At 48.3% G+C, this 12,553-nt stretch overlaps 1 protein-coding gene across 12 annotated transcripts in view; it reads right to left on the reverse strand.

The window, feature by feature from the left end:
- The window catches only part of Nav2 (neuron navigator 2), a 625,897-nt gene that overhangs the window by 77,169 nt on the left and 536,175 nt on the right, over nucleotides 1-12,553 (reverse strand). The window lies entirely within an intron of this gene.

Raw genomic sequence — 12,553 nt, forward strand, 5'->3', positions numbered from 1 at the left:
CTCAACTGCCTCGTGGAGGTGGGATTTCCGTGTCTTTTCTTCCTTCCTCTTGCCTTCTCTTGTCCCCTGGACTTGGTGGTACGTGCATTTGTGAATTGTTGGACAAGGAAACTCAACAACTCAGGTCCTCTGTAAGGGCAGCAAGTGCTTTTAAGCACTAAGCCATCTCTCCAGCTCCTCCCTTTGATTTTTAAAAATTACACTCATTATTATTATTTTACACTCTGTGTGTGTGTGTGTGTGTGTAGGTGCCATGGTGCGCACGTGGAGGTCAGAGGAGTCAGTTCTCTTGTTCTACCATGTGGGTCCTGAGAAGTGAGTTTAGGTGGTAGGCTTGGCAGCATCACCACATGCTGAGCCATCTGGGTAGCCCTGTCTCTTTTATATTTCAGTACAGATCCTAGATAACCAGTTCTTTGGCTTAAGAATGATGAGGATGCTTCCATAGAAACACAGGAACAGTCAACACAGACGGTCCACTTCCCAGCCATGTACAGTCATGCACCTTTCCCCGGACCCATGCTCTGGGAGAGTTCAGACAAGGTTCGTCTTCTGCAGAGGCCCTTCAGGGACTCTGGACCTTCTGTACTGAGGCAGTGCCTTTCATCTGAAGCCTCTCTCTCTCTCAACAGTTGGAATTGACCTCGCTCCCTGGCATTGCCGTGGGTGCTGAGAATCCAAAATCCAGCTCTCACACTTGAGGGGCAAGTGTTTTCTTTACCCATTGATTTATTTATGCCTACAGGGTACAGGGAAATAGATACAATGTTTTGCATGTATGCCATTGTCAGGAAGCCCTAATTGGTATCTTTTGTAAATTAAAAAAAAATCTGTGCATCTATGGGTGTTTTGTCTGCGAGTATGTCTGTGCACCACTTGTGCCTCTGGCGCCCGGTGTGCCACCTGGAGCTGGAGTTACATATGGTTGTGAGCCTCTGTGTTAGTGTGGGCATAGAACTCAGGTCATCTGGAAGAGCATATGCTCTCTCATCCAACACACCCTAGGAAGCCTCAGGCCCACTGCCCCCACATGGTCAGGCCCTCAGGGGCTGCAAACCCACTATAGAATCTTCACAGTCACTTCCCCGCGTTAGCATCTACGGCAGACCACACTCTCTCCTCACAGACACAGGACAGGCTCCAGCCTGGTGTTCATGTTCACCAAGACAATGTCTGTCGGACACACCAGACTTGGGCCAATGATATTTTTGTCACTTTCCGTTTCTGCAAATGTTTAGGACTCAGAACCTCCTCAGAAGATGGGATTGAAACGCCATTCCCCCAGCTCACTAGGAAGAAAGTCGGCAAACAGACCTTCAAATCCTTCACTTGCTAAGCTGCATCCTTAGCACCAAATCTCTCCCTGGCAATCAGGGACATGGGGAGGAGACAGGGGCAGCCAGCACCCAGCAATTCCCTTAGAACCAAGATTCTTACAGTGCCCACGTTGGCTTCTGCCACCCCTGGAGAAAATTCAGATGTGAAAGAAGGGTCCCCAAACTTCAGTAGATATATCCATGAACCCAGATTCAGGTTCAGCAGCTGAGGCCATCACGGAGTCGGGAATTCAGGTGCCACTCAGATGCTGGGAGCACGCGTTCAGCAGCACAAAAGCAGACTATCTGCATGAAAGCTGCAGGTAACAGGGTCGTAAATTATTTCATCTCTGCACACTTCCGGCTTTGCCCCAGTGTGGTGGGGGAATGATCACCCCAAGGGCAGGAGAAGGCAAGTTTGAGCTAGGAGTTGGGTGTTGGGGCAATTTAAAAGCAACAGAACCAGCCATGATCTTGAATCAATGTGGTAACATAGTTACAACTTTGCCTCTCACTCAAAACAGACTGGCAAGGTAAGAGGGAGCAGCGGTCAGATCTTCCCACCCAGATTTACATGCCCTGACTCTGGATCCTTGAGAGATAATGCACTGTGTTCAAGAAAAAGATGTGCTAAATGACACTGTAAAAATTAATTGCACAGCCCAGCCCATAAGAGGCGGGATCCTCCCTAGATTTCAGTGTCCTCAGAACCACCCTGGGCCTCTCTGCACTTAACTAAACTCCACGTGTTCCGGCCCTAACCTGCTTCGAGCAGCTCAGCTTCCAGCAGCTCAGCTGAGGAGTCCCAGCGGAGCCCACTCTGCCACCCCGCCCCCACCCCCTGCCTCAGCCAGACAGCTGCATTCAGTTGCAAAAAGCCCAGACTGGTGGAACTTGTTTTCTGGCTATTGTTCAAGGCAATTGTTCCCTGAAACCCCCGGGCCTGATTGGAATGAGGTCCTTCGGCCTGGATGAGTGAGCAAGGGCAGCTCTAAGCTTACCAGAAAACCCCAGGAAAAGAAAGGGAAAGGTTGCCTTCCTGCATTTCCGACCAAACAGGTATGTTAACTATTTCCCCACCATTGGGCTGACTCAGAGCCTCACTAACCCCTAGATGCTCCAGGGTTCCATTAGGGAAGCCTTCAAAAGCCTTTCTTAAAGGACCCAAGTGATGTTGATGGTTTCCTCTTGTTCTCAGTTCTCATAGTTCTCAAATCAAGACACAAGGCAGCACTCACAGCCTCTTAGGTATTGTGCTATTATTAAACATGTTTTATCCCAGTGTCCCTGAGATGAGGAAACAGACTTGGAGAAAACAGGCCAAAGGTCAGAGCAGTGGGAACCTATGAAGTGGATTAGTGAGTGTCCTCTACAGGTGTTTTGACTGTGATGTGCACACGCACATGTGTCTGTGTATGTTTGTGTACACGTGCGTGTGTTCTTGCCTGAGGGCTGCATGCAGACCACAGAGTCAATGGAGATCAAAGGACACACTCAACATGGTGTTCACCTTGTTTGGGCCTCGGTGCCAGTGTCTACACCAGGCTAGCCCATACACCAGTCTAGCCCACAGTCCTAGGAGCCATAAGATCCCAGACTTAAATCCTCAGTGTGTCCAGTTTGATATGGGTCTGGGAATTCAAACACAAGTCTCCCCCCTCAGCTATTGCCCCAGCCCTCGCTTCACAGACTGTAAGACACATCCAGTCAGTATATAGTAGAAGGTCTTAGAAGCCCACAGCTCAGAAGACACAGCTAATTTTATTTAAAAAGTTAAGTGGGGTGTGGATGTAGCTCAGAAACAGCATGAGGACTTGGGACCCCCAGCACTGGGAGAAAAAAAATTTACCAAAGAAACAAAATAAACAAACAAAAAAATCCCAGTACCACCACTAACAACAACAACAACAACAAAAAACAAACAAACAAACAAAAAGACACAAGCAAGCCGCCTCTCTCTGGAGCTAATATATGCTGTTTGCAGTTCTAGTACAAAAGAAGAAGAAGAAGAAGAAGAAGAAGAAGAAGAAGAAGAAGAAGAAGAAGAAGAAGAAGAAGAAGAAGAAGAAGAAGAAGAAGAAGAAGAAGAAGAAGAAGAAGAAAAGACCCACAAGTTTAATTTGAAATTTGTAGGGGCAGAGTTTACATCCCGAAGTCAGCAAGTTTCGCCTGACCTAGAAGGGGGCAAGGGTGCCACTAAACTCAGGAGGCAGGAAGCTGAGCCAGCTCTGCAGAGAAACAACCAACTAGGTCTCTGCTGGAATCCTGCTGGCAATCACCTTGTTAGAACACCCTCATTGCTGGAAGACTTGGGTCTCCCGAGTGGTATTGTGCTAATGACACCGGGTCCGGTTCTTTGGGTGGAAACAGAGGGTTTGATAGGTGTGCACAGCTCTCCAGGCAAATCAGAGAGCACCAGCATAGGGCAGCTGAGGCCCAGGTTGTGGGGAACCTGCACGGTATGAGAGGGAGGTACCACTGACATTGTGAAACAGGCAGTAAAGTGTGTGTGTGTGTGCGTGTGTGTGTGCGCGCGCGCGCGTGTGTGTATGGGGAGAGGCATATGGTTTTTGTTACAATTAGTGGACAAGGTTCCAGAGGGAAAGCGCGTCTATGGATGGTGCCAGGTGCAAAGCCCAATCACTTGGGAGAGAGGGAAACAGAAACCCCACCAAGAAGGCTTAGAGGGGATTTAGCATCGATGAGAAGGCTCCAGGCTTAGGTTTCATCCCACAGCACCTTTGTCCCATTTTGCTAACCCATTCCTGGACAAGTAGGTGGTCCCTGGGAGGAAGCGTGAAATTCTCCCTCTGCTTTCAGGGGCTCGGCATGGTTGAACACCCCAGGCTTTGGTCTGGATGCCTCAGACTCTCATTGTTGTAACAGGCACCAGAGTGTCTGCTGACCTCAGCCACACAAAGCCTTCTCTCCTCGCAGGCTCCACCATGCTCAGCTTGAGCCATTGCCAGTCCCTAGTTATCTTGGGCCAAGGTTCTCAACAGACTCATCCTCATTTTCAGCTTCCCAGAAGGTACGTTTCTCCTAAGCATCCACAGAATTCAGCCATTGCAACCAATGAAAACAACGGTGAACACTGACTAGGGAGAGGAGTTTCAATATCAGATCTGGACACAGCCCCGAGTCCTACGATGGCAGCCCATGGCATTGCCCTAGCAAGTGCAAACTACTGAGGCCTCCTTTTGTCATGGATGTGGAAGGGGAGCTACAGAAGCCAAGCGAGCTGCTGAAGGTGCCCAGCTTGGCGGACTCGCAACTGATTCCAGAGCTCTTGCGAACCATGTACAGGGAGAAAGTTAATCCATTTACTTTGGCAGAGGGGAGGGTTATGTAAGAAATCAGAACTTCCACCTGCTCTGCAAACCAAGGACAATGAAGAGTCACCGTTCAGTTGAAAACATCTCAATGAGCTAAAAAAAAAAAAATGGGGCAAGGAGACAAATCCCAGTCTCAGGAGGTGGGTGGGTGGGTGTGCGGGGTACCAACATTCATTTAATTCTCCTTACCCCAACCTCCACTTAGTTCCCAATGCATCTTAGGGCTCTAGAAAGCTGAATACACAAGAGACACGGTTGCTCCAGGGCAGCAGACAGAGGCAGAGGTGGCAGGCTCCCTCTCTGCTGGCAAGGGCTTTCCTTTAAAGTTCCGCCTTCTGGAGTAAATGGCAAGATAAGGAACTAGGTCAAGAAACTATGCCTCACCAGGCATGGTGGGGCATGCCTTTAACCTCAGAACTCAGAAGGCAGAGGCAGGTGGACCTATGTAGTGAGTTCCAGGACAGCCAGGGCTACATAAAGAGACCTGGAAAGGAAGGGAGGAAGGGAGGGAGGGAGGGAGGGAGGGAGGAAGGAAGGAAGGAAGGAAGGAAGGAAGGAAGGAAGGAAGGAAGGAAGGAAGGAAGGAAGGAAGAGCAACGGGCCCTCAGGGCTGTTGAGCCAACTCAGTGATTACGAGCACTTGCTGCTCTAGCAGAGGACCCTAGCTCAGTTCTCAGAACCTACATGGTGACTCACAGCCACCTGCAACTCCAGTTCTGGGGGATCCAGCGCTCTCCAGGCAAGTATATAGCACACTTACAAACAGGCAAAACACTCACATGCATACAAATCAATAAATGCAAAGAAAACTTCCACCTACCCCTCAAAATCAGCCTTACAAGTGAAGAGAAGTGAGGCCGTAGCTAATAGGACGACCCAGCCATACACGTATAGGGCTGCTGCCAAAGCCTGGGGACCATTAACATGCAGGCTGGATATCTTCCCCCTCTAAGACTCATTCAGCTGCCTGGAAGGAGGCCGGCAGTCCCTGGCCAGCTCCAAGGTCACCGGCCTTCCCAGATGTGACCAGTAGTCTGAGCTCTCCACAACACTGGCCATTACATGGAACAGGAGCCCCAGGAGGTCAGAACTCCCGGCAGCTCGGTCCTGCTGCAGAACAGGGCTGTTCCTAACCCAGGGCCCTCACCTTCCTAGAAACAAGCAGGTTCTTAACCAGGTTGCCGCAGCATGCCCTCTGGAATACCCAACCAGAGGAAACACCCTCTGTACAGTCACGGTCCTGTGAGCTGTGTGATCTTGGCTGACTGACTTAGCGTCTCTGAGTTCCCACTGACTCATTTCAAAATCGAGCATGCTCTTTCAGGCTTCACAAGGAAAAGTAAAGGAGTCTGCCAGATGCTTGGTGCAGAGTAAGTGGCCATAATCATTTTCTTCTCCCTGGTTAGGCTTACCCTCCTCTGAATAGATACATATGTATGTATCTGGAGTGTAATGTTAAAACTGATCGTGCCAGTTTCAGCAATACACTTCTGGGACCTAATTTCCAGAAGTATTTTTTAAAAAAAAGACCCACTTGGTAATTTTCAGTATTAGTAAACACAACCACAGCCTCATCAGGCTCCCTTAGATTCTAAACAAAATCTCGCAATCCACTTTAATCAAGCCACCAACAGCCCTTGTGTGGGCCACTCCAGCTCACTCCGCTCCCCTTCCCCCAACCAACCAAAAAAGACCTGGAATGAAGACTGGAGACAACAGCTGGGTGATCAACACTCAGTCTTTCAGGCTCGGGAGCCTAGTTTGATAAGCCGACTGGAGCACCCTGGCTGGCAGAAATGTCTAGGTGTGTCCCAGCCACCTCTAAGCCATCAAGGTTAAAAGGGGAGGAGGTGGGGAGGCGGGATTTGTACACACACACACACACACACACACACACGCACGCGCGCGATTTTTGGCAGCTGCCCCACTGCCTGCTCTGCCGGCTTCTCAATGCTAGCCGAGGAGCCACAAGGCATCCCCCCCCCCCCCCCCCCCNCCCCCCCGTCCCAGAACTTTGAGAAACTGTCCTACCTGGTAAGGTTCTTAGGCCAGAGCATGACACACTACATTATGGTCCCTGGAGAACGCTGGACAAAGAAGCCAGAAGCCGAGTGACTCTTCGGGGACTGCAGTCTCTGCAGCCGGCCGTCCCGCCCACGCCGGGCCAGGCAGTCACAGCACCCTGTGAATCTGCTACTGAGGGACTAGAGAGAAGAGTGTCACCATTCCCCCAGCCCTGGAGGGAAATCCGATCCGCCAACAAAATTAACCTTTAAAGTGCTGAGGGAGTGGAGGTCAGGGCTCGGCGCTGGTAATCAAGTCAGCTGTGAGAAGTTTCAGCAAAGCAAACCTAACAGCCAACGCAGAAACCCTACCGTAAAGCACAGAATATAGGGTCCTGTACATGGCTCAGATTCAGCCATCACAGATCTCACACCTACTGCGCGGAAAACACCCAAGGTCTTTTCAGCCACGTGTGCTTCTTTTAACCTCGTGAAACTCTGCGGACATAATTTCTCTTGGCTCAGTCTGTGGAGATGTGAGTTCAAAGCATTTGAATAAAATGACAAGCCGAGAGAGAGATTTTACCTATCTGTATGTTTAACAAGGACACACAATTCTGTCTATGGAGACCGGTGTTATTGGGGTGCCAAGGGAAATATGCATTAATTCCTCTAAATGTTTTAAAAGGAAACGAATCTCAGCCTGTACGGTGCTACATAGAGCTTTAAGGTAGACCGGTGAGAAAGGAAGAAGGGACCAGAGAGGGCCTAAATCTGGGATGGGAAGGAGTTGAACCCAGCTAATCTCATATTAAATTTGTAATCCAGCACTCAGAAGGCATCACAGAAACAGACGCCGGAAGAAGGAACCAACTGTCTCACCGCTGGAAACTAAGAACTAAGTTATGTTATGGTCATGACTTTTATCTCCACGGGAAGAGCAAAGATGATTCAAGCCCCTACTTATTTTCCCCCAAATCCTACAGTTTGGCTCACAGCAGCCTCGGAAGACTTTCCCTGAGCTAGGCTTACCCCTGGGGGCCAGGCTGCCCGCATAGCTGGTTAGGGAGTATGTGTGTATAGGGGGCAGGGTAGCGGAATGGGCTGGGGTGGAGGGGAAAGGAAGTTATAACCTGAGCCTGCAGGGTCTCTGCAGGGGCAGCGTTTGCTTAGCAAACAGAGGCTTTCAGAGGGGGACGGAGACCCTTCTGGCCCTCACCTGCCTGAGAAGGAATAAAATTTGATTCAAAGAAGGAAGGAGGGGGCGAGGCTGGGAGTATTTCCCAGGTGAATAAAAAGGCAAAGAGTCTAGGAGCTGAGATTGCAATCTTGAAGGAACGTCCGCAGCCCGGGAGGTTACTCATTCCTGTCTCAGCCCCCAGGGCCCTCCTCCACCTGAGGCAGCAGCGGGTTAGGTAGAGTGGGGGTTGGGTAGAGGGTAAGTGTGGCTCAGCCAGATTTACCGAGGCCGAAGTCTGGGGAGATGCAAGCTCTGGCTGACCAGTGTCCTTCACAACTCTGATGGCCTTCTTCTCTGCTCTAGAAATTACTAGTTTTTCTTTACGATGTGTCTGAGAGTTTGAACTGGTGTATACAAAGAAATGTAGACACACATACATTCTGCAGTTGCTTTTAGCAATAGAATATGTTTAAAACAAACAAACAAACAAACCACTAGCTAGCCACAGAGATAAAGTAGGGGTTGCCTATGTGTTCATTTACTCATCTGCACACCCAGCTAATGCATACCCACAGGGGGGGGGGCGGTGCAACCTGCCTGGCAGGCCCTGCTAAGTGCACACACAGCAGTTAAGAGAAAAAAAGAACCGCTCCCTTGGACGGAGCTTAGCTCTCAGGGAAGAGCAGCAAAGTAAGAGGCAATCAAGGAAAACTAGGCAGCTGGTTAGTGATATTGGCTATGAAAAAAAAGAAAAGAAAAGAAAAAAAAAAACATAATGTAAAGGGGAGGGGAAGATACAGCAGCCCGGAGTGGTCTGATGCTTTCCCCATCTCCTATGGCAATGAAAGCAGTGTGGGAGCTGGCTGTGTGAGTCTCTGAGTGCAGGAGCCTTTCTGGACAAGAGTCCAGTCCTCTACACAGGGTGTGATCTACACATGGAGTCCAAGAGTTCAGGGCTCAGCAGAGAGACCAGGGAACCAAAGGGAGCCTAGGAGATGGTCAGGCCAGAGGGCCAAGGTCCGAGGAGGTGGAGCCTGCAAGTCACAGGGGGCCGCTTGGGGGTTGACTTTACTGAGGAAGAACAGATACTGGGAGGGTTAAAACAAGGGGTGGTTCCCCTGTGGACAAAGTGTCTTATAACTTAAGACAGGGATAACCTGTGTCAGGCACAAGGCAAATGTATTGTAAAAAAACAAGTGCTTGGAGGGGACTTGGTTTTCTTTCTGTGGTCAGATATCATCTCTAATATGAAAGACTGAATTCCTCGAAGCAGGTGACTGACAATCAGGTGTGACTAAAAAAGGCCCAGATGGGCTGGAGAGATGGCTCAGAGGTTAGGAGCACCGGTTGCTCTTGCAGGGGACCCCAGTATGATTCCTCGTACCCACATGGTGGCTCACAGTTGTTTATCCCAGTTTCAAGGGATCCGAGGACCTCTTCTGGCCTCCGTCAGTACAAGGCACACAAGTGGTACAAAACATCAATACACATAAAATAAATTCTTTCAAAAATTGAAGAAAAAGACCTAGACAACACGAGAGGGGAAACCACAACCAACATACCTACAGAAAAAAACAAAACAAAACAAAAAAACAGAGCCCAACAGCAAAACTATGCAGGTGAGCCACTCAACTCTGAGCCAGTAGGTACTTCCCTAGTTTTCATCTAGGAGGTTTCATTTCTGACCCTGACTTAAAAACTGGTCGAATTCTAGAAACCAAATATGAATTCTAGTCGGGCAGTGGTGGCACACTTCTTTAATTCCAGCACTTGGACGGCAGAGACAGGTGGATCTCTGTGAGATCCAGGCCAGCCTGGTCTACAGAGTGAGTCACCAACAGTCAATCTACACAGAGAAACACCGGGGGGGGGGGGACAAAGCAAATAAACAAACAAAAAACCCTGGCCAAATTCTAATGACCTAGAACTCAGTGAATTTCCATTCATCATAACCACGGTTATCAAAGATGTCAAGGTTCCAAGGTTACTGTCATTTTTCAAAAGCAAAAGAAACTGATTAAACTCTACCCAGATATCAGAATAGAACAAAACTTTATTCTGGGAATACCACAAGACAGAAAATTAAGGAAATGGATCTAAGAACAGCCCTATTTACTCCGCCCCCCCCCCCTGCTCTGCTTGTGTGTGATTACATACATGCAGGTTCCCACAGAGGCCAAAAGGGGGCACCAGAACCCCTGAATCTGGAGCTAGAGATGACTGAGCAGACTGAGGTGGGAGCTGCAAACTGAACCCAGGTCCTCTGCGCACACAGTTTCTAAGGACTACTATCTTCAAGCCATGGCAGGGAGGTGCCCCTTCTTTAGTGCCCCACCTTCCGCTGATAACATGCTACCTGTTCCTCCAAACGTAAGAGGATCCCCAAGCTGTGATGCAGCAGTTTAGTTAGTAGAGTGCTCACTTAGCACACAAGCTCTGGCTTTGATGCTCAGTGCCAAATGTGTCTATAATCCCAGCTCACAGAGGGTAGAGGCACCCTCAGCTATGTAGCGAGTGTGAGGCTAGCCCAGCCTACATAATACCTTACTTCAAAAGCAAAAGGCAAAGACACGACTCTAAAATCTTGGGCCCTATGTATGGTGGTATTTTGTTCGTGCTCTAACAAATAAAGCTTGCCTGAAGATCAGAGGACAGAGCCAGTTGCTAGTTAACGATAGAAGTCTGGGGGTCTATTCAGGCAAGGAGTGATATGGCTGGGCAGAGAGGGATATAAGGCGGAAAGAGACAGGAGCTTGGCCCTTTTTTGGCTGAGAAGACGGCGACATAGGAGTTGGCTGTTGCCTGCTCCTTTGTCTGTGATCTTTCAGCATTTACCCCATAACTGGCTTGGGCTATTATTATTAACATCAATTAAGACTCGTGCAACAATTGGTGCCCAATTTTAAGGCACAACTTCACAGAACAGTCGCTTGCCTGCCCACTGACACGTGATGAGGCTGCACACCTGAACACCGGGGCTCCTACTGGAGTCACCACCCCGCAGGCTAGGTTTTATTTTTTCCCTAAGCCCCTGAGCAAGTTTGGGACTTTCCTGTTGCAGCCTCTCTACCACAATCCCCAGCTGCCACCCAAGCTCCAGAAACACCTGGGCTTCAAACGCCACAGGACTTACACACCCTAGACCGGCTGGCTCTGCCTTCAGGAAGCTCCCTCCCAACATGCATCTTCCACTTTATTGCCTATGCCTTTTTTTCAAACAGCAGGCTCCCTCTCCCCATGGGTTGTAGGCTTCCCCTCGACCCCCTCTCTCCTGGGGCTGCGACTCTCAGCTCACATCTACACGCTAGCAGCTGCAGCTGTCCTCGGCCAGGCTGCTCACTGCCTGTGTTCTCCGCTCAGACCTGCTAACTTCACATTTCACCATCATTGTTGGCAGATTTGGTGAGATGACTGGGAATTCCTTTTTTTAAAAAATTTTTTAATGATTTATTTAACTTTATTTTATGTGCATTGGTGTGAAGGTGTCAGATCTTTGTGGAACTACACTTTCAGACAGTTGTGAGCTACCATGTGGGTGCTGGGAATTGAACCCAGGTCCTCTGGAAGAGCAAGCAGTGCTCTTAACCGCTGAGCCATATCTCCAGCCCCTGACTGGGAATTCTTAAAGGCAAGAATTAGTTAAAAGAGAGAGCTTTTCCCTACATGAAAAAAAAAGGGGGGGGGAAACACTATTACAATGGAGAGAGTTAGATCTCCGCATGATAATACGATGGATGGTTTGAAAATGAGACAATTAAATGAGAGGGTAACTAATTTAGATGGAACTTATGTAATATCAATTGTAAACATCACCATTACTATTTTCGTTTTATCACTAAAAAAAGTTACTTAATATGAGTGCTAAGATACAAGTTTACAAATGTTTATAAAAACAGACCATAGAGATATTCAGATCCAGACAGGAATTTAAAGGTGAAGCAATCTCAGCATGGCACTTTAAGGTTAGAGAGGAATACTAAGGTTTACAAGCAGCCAACTTTAACTTATCCAGTAACTTTATAGGGACAACTGCCAAATGATAGATATCTCTAAGGTTGTGTAAGAGCTGAATGGACTCCTGTGGAAATGTTAGATTTAAGGAGATTCAAGGAAGTGATACATCTCATATGGCATGCATTCACTGTTTGTGCAACAGATGTTAAACTCATGGTCAACTTGTAATAGAATTACCCTTCAAGGCTGGAGAGACTTGGATGCAGTAGTCTTAGAGCCTGGTCCTCAATTACAATGGAGAACCTGGTGGGAAGATGAGGCTAAGACCACTGAACAACAAAGTAGGGCTAGAGGTATGGAGATCTCCCAAGATCAGCTTCTTGGAGAGGGAGATTATGATAATGTGCAAAGGCACTCTCTATATGATGACCACACCTTGGCTTTATGCTATACCCCAGCTTTGAATGCTTGGAACAAAATTGAAGAAGTAGGAAAAAAATTAAGCCATTTACTAAAGTTATATAGGACCCAAAGGAAACCTTCACAAATTCATTACAAAGATTGACTTTAGCAGTAGATAGAATAATACCAAATTCAGAAGCTAGACAAATAATAATTGAATCTTTGGCTTTTAAAAGGCTAATGCTCAATGCAAAGGGGTAATTAGGCCATTAAAGATAAGATCAGCACCCTTGGAGGAGTGGAGCCAAGATACAGCCAATATTGAATCTAATGAGCATGATGATGATTGGCTAGAAGAGGTGA

This window comes from Alexandromys fortis, unplaced genomic scaffold (genome assembly GCF_014885135.2).
Source record: "Alexandromys fortis isolate MF-2015 unplaced genomic scaffold, M_Fortis_MF-2015_v1.1 scaffold_170, whole genome shotgun sequence".
NCBI lineage: Eukaryota > Metazoa > Chordata > Mammalia > Rodentia > Cricetidae > Alexandromys > Alexandromys fortis.